Source organism: Rattus norvegicus, chromosome 8, assembly GCF_021556685.1.
Source record: "Rattus norvegicus strain SHRSP/BbbUtx chromosome 8, alternate assembly SHRSP_T2T, whole genome shotgun sequence".
Lineage (NCBI taxonomy): Eukaryota > Metazoa > Chordata > Mammalia > Rodentia > Muridae > Rattus > Rattus norvegicus.
Window position 1 is genome coordinate 24,096,540 of NC_141541.1, and position 6,357 is coordinate 24,102,896.

The window sequence follows — 6,357 nt, forward strand, 5'->3', positions numbered from 1 at the left end:
TCTTCAACTGGTGCCCCAACAAGGCTATTACCTGCCCCATATGCAGTTGGAAACCAGGCTCAGTCCATGTATAGTCTTTGGGTAGTGGTTTAGTCCCTGAGAGCTCTGGTTGGTTGGCATTGTTGTCCTTGTGGGGTTGCAAGGTCCTTCAGCTCTTTCATTCGTTTCTCGATTCCTCCAACAGGAGTTCTGTTCTCAGTTCAGCATTCTGCTGCTGGCATTTGCCTCTGTATTTGACATATTCTGGCTGTGTCTCTCAGAAGAGATTTATATCTGCTCCTGTCAGCTGGCACTTCTTAGCTTCATCCATCTTATATAGTTTTGGTGGCTGTATAAGTACGAGCCACATGTAGAGCAGGTTCTGAATGGCCATTCCTTCAGTCTCTGTTCTAAACTTTGCCTCCTTATCTCCCATAGGTATTTTTGTTCCCCTTTTAAAGAAGGAGTGAAGCATCTGCATTTTGGTCATCTTTCTTGAGTTTTATGCGGTCTCTGCATCTTGGATAATTCAAGCATTTGGGCTAAAATCTGCTTATCAAAGAGTGTATACCACGTGTATTTTTCTGGGATCGGGTTACCTCACTCAGGATGATATTTTCTACTTCATTGCATTTGCCTATGAAATTCATGAAGTCATTGTTTTTGATAGCTGAGTAGTTCTCCACTGTGTAGATGTACCACATTCCTCTGTTGAAAGGCATCTGGGATCTTTCCAGCTTCTGGCTATTATAAATAACGCTGCTATGAACATAGTGGAATGTGTGTCTTTGTTGTATGTTGGAGAACCTTTTGGGTATATGCTCAAGAGTGGTATAGCTGGGCCCTCAGGTAGTGCAATGTCCAATTTTCTGAAGAACCTCCAGACTGATTTCCAGAATGGTTGTACCAGTTTGAAATCCCACCAACAATGGAAGAGTGTTCCTCTTTCTCCACATCCTTGCCAGCATCTAATGTCTCCTGAGTTTTTATTTTAGCCATTCTGACTGGTGTGAGGTGGAATCTCAGTGTTGTTTTGATTTGCATTTCCCTGAAGACTAAAGATGTTGAGTATTTCTTTAGGTGCTTCTCAGCCGTTAGATATTCCTCAGTTGTGAATTTTTTGTTTAGCTCTGTACCCCATTTTTAATAGGGTTATTTGTCTCTCTGCAGTCTAACTTCATGAGTTCTTTGTGTATTTTGGATACGCTATCAGTTGTAGGATAGTAAAGATCTTTTCCCAATCTGTTGGTACTGTTTTGTCCTAATGACACTTTCCTTTCCTTTACAGAAGCTCTGTAGCTTTATGAGGTCTCATTTCTCCATTCTTGACCTTAGAACACAAGCCATTGGTGTTCTGTTCAGGAAATTTTCTGCAGTGCCCATGTGTTCGAGATTCTTCCCAACTTTTTCTTCTATAAGTTTGATTGTACCTGGTCTGATATGGAGGTCCTTGATCCACTAGGACTTAAGCATTGTATAGGGTGATAAGAATGGATCCATTTGCATTCTTTTGTATGTTGACCATCAGTTGAACCAGCATCATTTGTCGAAAATGCTATCATTTTTTCCATTGGATAATTTTGGCTCCTTTGTGAAAAATCAAGTGACCATAGGGGTGTGGGGTCTTTTCTGGGTATACCCCTGGTCAATTTTCCTGTCTCTGTACCAATATCATACAGTTTTTTTTATCACTATTGCTCTGTAATACTTCTTGAGTTCATGGATGGTGATTCCCCCAGAAATCATTTTATTATTGAGGATAGTTTTAGTTATTCTGGGTTTTTGTTATTCCAGATGAATTTGAAAATTCTTCTGTCTAACTCTATGAAGAATTGGATTGAAATTTTGATGGGTATTGCATTGAATCTATAGATCGCTTTTGGTAAAATGGACATTTTTACAATATTAATCCTGCCAATACATGAGCATGAGAGATCTTTCCATCTTCTGAGATCTTCATTTTCTCTCTTTAGAGACTTCGAGTTCTTATCATACATATCTTTCACTTGCTTGGTTAAGGTCACACTGAGGTATTTTATATTATTTGGGACTATTGTGAAGGGTGTCATTTACCTAATTTCTTTCTCAGCTTGTTTATCTTTTGTGTAGAAGAAGGCTACTGATTTGGATCAGTTAATTTTATACCTAGCAACTTTGCTGAAGTTGTTTTTCAGGCTTAGTAGTTCTCTGATAGAACTTTTGGGGTCACTTAAGTATACTATCATATCTTCTGCAAATAGTGATATTTTGACTTCTTCCTTTTTAATTTGTATCCCTTTGACCTTCTTTTGTTGTCTGATTGCTCTGGCTAGGATTTTGAGAACTATCTTGAGTAATCAGGGACAGAGTGGGCAGCCTTGCCTAGTCCCTGATTTTAGTGGATGCCCTCATTCGTAATAGCTTAGTAGTATTCCATTGTGTAATTGATCCACATTTTCTGTATCCATTTTTCCATTGTGGGACATCTGGGCAATTTCCAGCTTCTGCCTATCACAAATAATTGAACTCTGTCTTGGTTTTTTTTTAAAGTCTTCTTTTTTGGGATAATTTGTGTTAATTGCATACATTAAAATATATTGGACCCAGATCAGCAAAGGCAGAAACTGGAGCAGTCGCCGCCTGTGGCCTCTGCTGCCCTCCACACCCCCTCCTCTGCCCGCTCCTTGTAGGGGGGTTGGTTGTTCCCCTTGTCTTCCCACCCACCCCCATTGTTCTGTCCCTGGCCTCTTACCCTTCCCTTTCCCACCCACTTTCCTGTTCCGCTCAGTCAGCTCATGTGCCTCCAGTGACCAAAGACTTGACTACCCAAAGTCCAGCTCCTTGTAACTGCTAGACATGGACACCCTTGTGATTGAAAGTGGATTAAATGTCACTCTCACCATCACGCTACTTATGCATGGAAAGGAAGTTGGCAGTATCATGGGAAAGAAAGGAGAATCTGCTAGGAAGCTGTGTGAGGAATGTGGTACACTTATCAACATCTTAGAAGAGAATTGTCTTGAGAGAATTATAACTTTTGCTGGACAGAGGAATGCCATCTTTAAAGCCTTTGCTATGATCATTGACAAACTGGAAGGGGACCTAAGCAGCTCTATAGCGAATAGCACAGCTGCCAGTAGACCCTCAGTTAACTTGTGTCTGGTAGTTCCTGATTGTCAGTGTGGCTCTCTTATTGGAAAAGGTGGTTGCAAGATCAAGGAAATAAGAGAGAATACAGGGGCTCAGGTACAGGTGGCAGGGCATATGCTCCCCAACTCAACTGAGTGGGCCTTCACTATTGCTGGCATTCCACAATCCATCATTGAGTGTGTCAAACAGTTCTGCGTGGTCATGTTGGAGACTTTCTCCCAGTCCCTTCCCTTCCCCCGAAGGGTGTGACCATCTCATACTGGCCCCAGCCCTCAGGTTCTCCAGTCATCTTTGCAGGTGGTCAGGACAGGTACAGCACAGGCAATGACAATTCAAGCTTTCCCCACACCACCCCATCCATGTGCCTCAACCCTGACCTGAAAAAACCACCTCTAGAGTCCTATACCATTCAGGGACAGTATACCACTCCACGGCCAGATTTGACTAAGCTGTACCAGTCGGCAATTCAACAGTCTCATTTTCCCATGACCATGCAGCACTGGATTCAGTGGAATTGAATCCTAGCACTCCAGAGATGAAAGGCTATTGTGCAGGTTTGGATGCATCTGCTCAAACTACTTCTCATGAACTCACCGTTCCAAATGATTTGATTGGCTGCATAATCAGGCATCAGGGAGCCGAAATAAATGAGGTCTGTCAGGCATGTGGGGCGCAGATCAAAATCGCAAACCCAATGGAAGGATCTACTGATTGGCAGGTTACCATCACTGGATCTACTGCCAGCATTAGCCTGGCTCAGTATCTAATCAGTGTCAGGCTTTCCTCGGAGACAGGTGGAATGGGGAACAGCTAGAACAGAGCAGATTTATCCATAATCCCTTTCTGCTGTTCACCACCACCCATGATCCATCTGTGTACTTTCTGAACAGTCAGCGATTCCAGGTTACAAATAGTTTGTAAAGTTTCAGTTTCTACACAATTTATCATTCACTCATGATTTTTAATTAAAGAGTTTTAATTATTTTCTCTGTTCAGCAGTTGTACTGAGATATCCATATTTAGTTTTATAACCTCCCCCCTTATTTGGCTCATGAATTTTTGTTTGTCATGGAAATGTAAGAGTAGATTATTAATTAATTTCAGTTTAGTTCTGTGATGTCAGGAATTTTCCAAAAAAAATTAAAAGATGGACTGGAGCTTTTTCTTTGTGAATAGTTCCTGGATGCCACAGTGACTTATGTGGGTGTTATTCCTGTCTGATATTATTTTTCTAGAGCCCTGATTCAGTTTACGTAGAATTAATGGACTTTTTTTCCTTTTTACCACTCCTTTTTTTCATAATTTGCCCTTGATCTTTTCCCCCATGATCCTGGGTGGCCTCTGAAAACTTGTTTATGAAGATTGACAGTTACACTTACCCTAGGATTATACAGCAGCATTGTACAGTGCATTTATGGAGCTGGGACAAGAAGGTGTTGATAGGAAGCTTGAGAATCACTGACCCATACATACTTTCATTTCATATTCTAGTAATTGTTCTTTTAGTTTTCTCCACAGTGTTTTGAAATCTGATACTCTTGTCCTGAAATCATTTTAAAAATTTACCTGCTGCCATTTATGCTAACCTAGAAAGTAACTTGTCCAAATTCCTGAGATAAAATCTTAAATCCAAGACTTAAACCATGTATTACCACGCCACTCATTCACCAAAAAACCCTTAACAGTTGGGCCTGCATGGAGTGGTTATATTTCAGGGTTGTTCACGGAGTTTACAATATGACAGTTCCAACCTCTACCAGGCACCAAGATAACAGTGGGGACTTAACCAGCACCCAGTTCTTCAGCCTGAGCCATCACATGCTATTAATCTTTTAACTTGACTCTGGGCAGAGAAATAGGAACAAAGAAATGAGTTACCTTGCTACCTGAGAAACTTCAAAGGGAGGATATAGCTCCCAGCCTTAGTTCCCTTCTCCCAAGTGCAAATATGTAAATGGTAAGTGGAAAATAAAAGTGTAGTTTTAAGCAAATCCTCTTCCTACCCGCTATGTTCAGGGACAGTGTAGAGACAAGCCTGGCTTTTCTATGCTTACTTGATTGTTCAATATAAGGAATGGTGTGAAGCTAGAAAGGACCGGTTTCCTTTCCTTATAGCTCTAGGGTAGTACTTGGAGTCATTTCCACAGCTGCCAATGTCCCTAGAACTTAATTGGTCAGGGGTGTCATTCACCCTCAAGTCTGACATAAGGCTAAGAAAGCCCCATCTATCTGTTGATTATGTGGTGTATACACATTATTTATATAAATATGTCTCTATGTACAAGGAAAAATATATTGGATTATGCATATTTTGAGCTATGCTTAGTAAAGAAGCTTTTTAAAATAAATTATATATATTTTTTTTCATTTTTATTGAATATTTATCTTCATTTCAAATGTTATCCACCTTCCTTGTTTTCCCCCTGGAAAACCCCTATGCCATCCCCTCTCCCCCTTCCTCTATGAGGATGCTTGCCAACCCAGACACCCACTCCTTGCCTTCTCCAAGCCCTGACATTCCCATTGATGCTTAATAAGATTATTAATAAGTTTATTCTCTGCTACATATGCATCTGGAGCCACAGGTCACTACATGTGTTATCTTTGTTTGGTAGTTTAGTCCCTGGGAGCTTTGGAGTATCTGGTTGGTTGATATTGTTGTTCTTCCTATGGACTTCCAAACACCTTCAGCTACCTCAGTTATTCTCAAACTCCTCCATTAGGGACATATGGTCTCAGTCCAATGGTTGGCTGTGAGCATCTGCCTCTGAATTCGTCAGGTTCTGGCAGAGACTCTCAGGAGATACTTATATCAGGCTTCTGTCACTATGCACCTTTTGGAATCCCCAATAGTGACTGGGATTAATGGTTGCATGTGGGATGTATCCCCATGTATGGCAGTCTCTGGATGGCCTTTCCTTCAGTCTCAGCTCCACACTATGTCTCTGTATTTCCTCTTGTGAGTATTTTGTTCCCTGTTCTAGGAAATACTGAAGAATCTACCTTTGGTGTTTCTTTTTGAGCTTCATGTGGTTTGTAAATTGTATCTTGGGTATTCTGAATTTTTAGGCTAATATTCACTTATCAGTAAGTGCATGTCATATGTGTTTTTTTGTGAATGAGATACCTCATTCAGTATGATATTTTCTAGTTTCACCCATTTGCCTAAAAATTTCAAGAACTCATTTTTAATAGCTGAGTAGTACTCCATTATGTAAATATACAATGTTCTGTATTCATTGCTTTTTG

General features: G+C 40.6%; 1 pseudogene; it reads left to right on the forward strand.

Annotated features, from left to right (window-relative positions):
* Positions 1–2,811: 2,811 nt before the first annotated feature.
* On the forward strand, positions 2,812–4,005 carry Pcbp2-ps7 (poly(rC) binding protein 2, pseudogene 7; annotated as a pseudogene).
* The last annotated feature ends 2,352 nt before the right edge of the window (positions 4,006–6,357 follow it).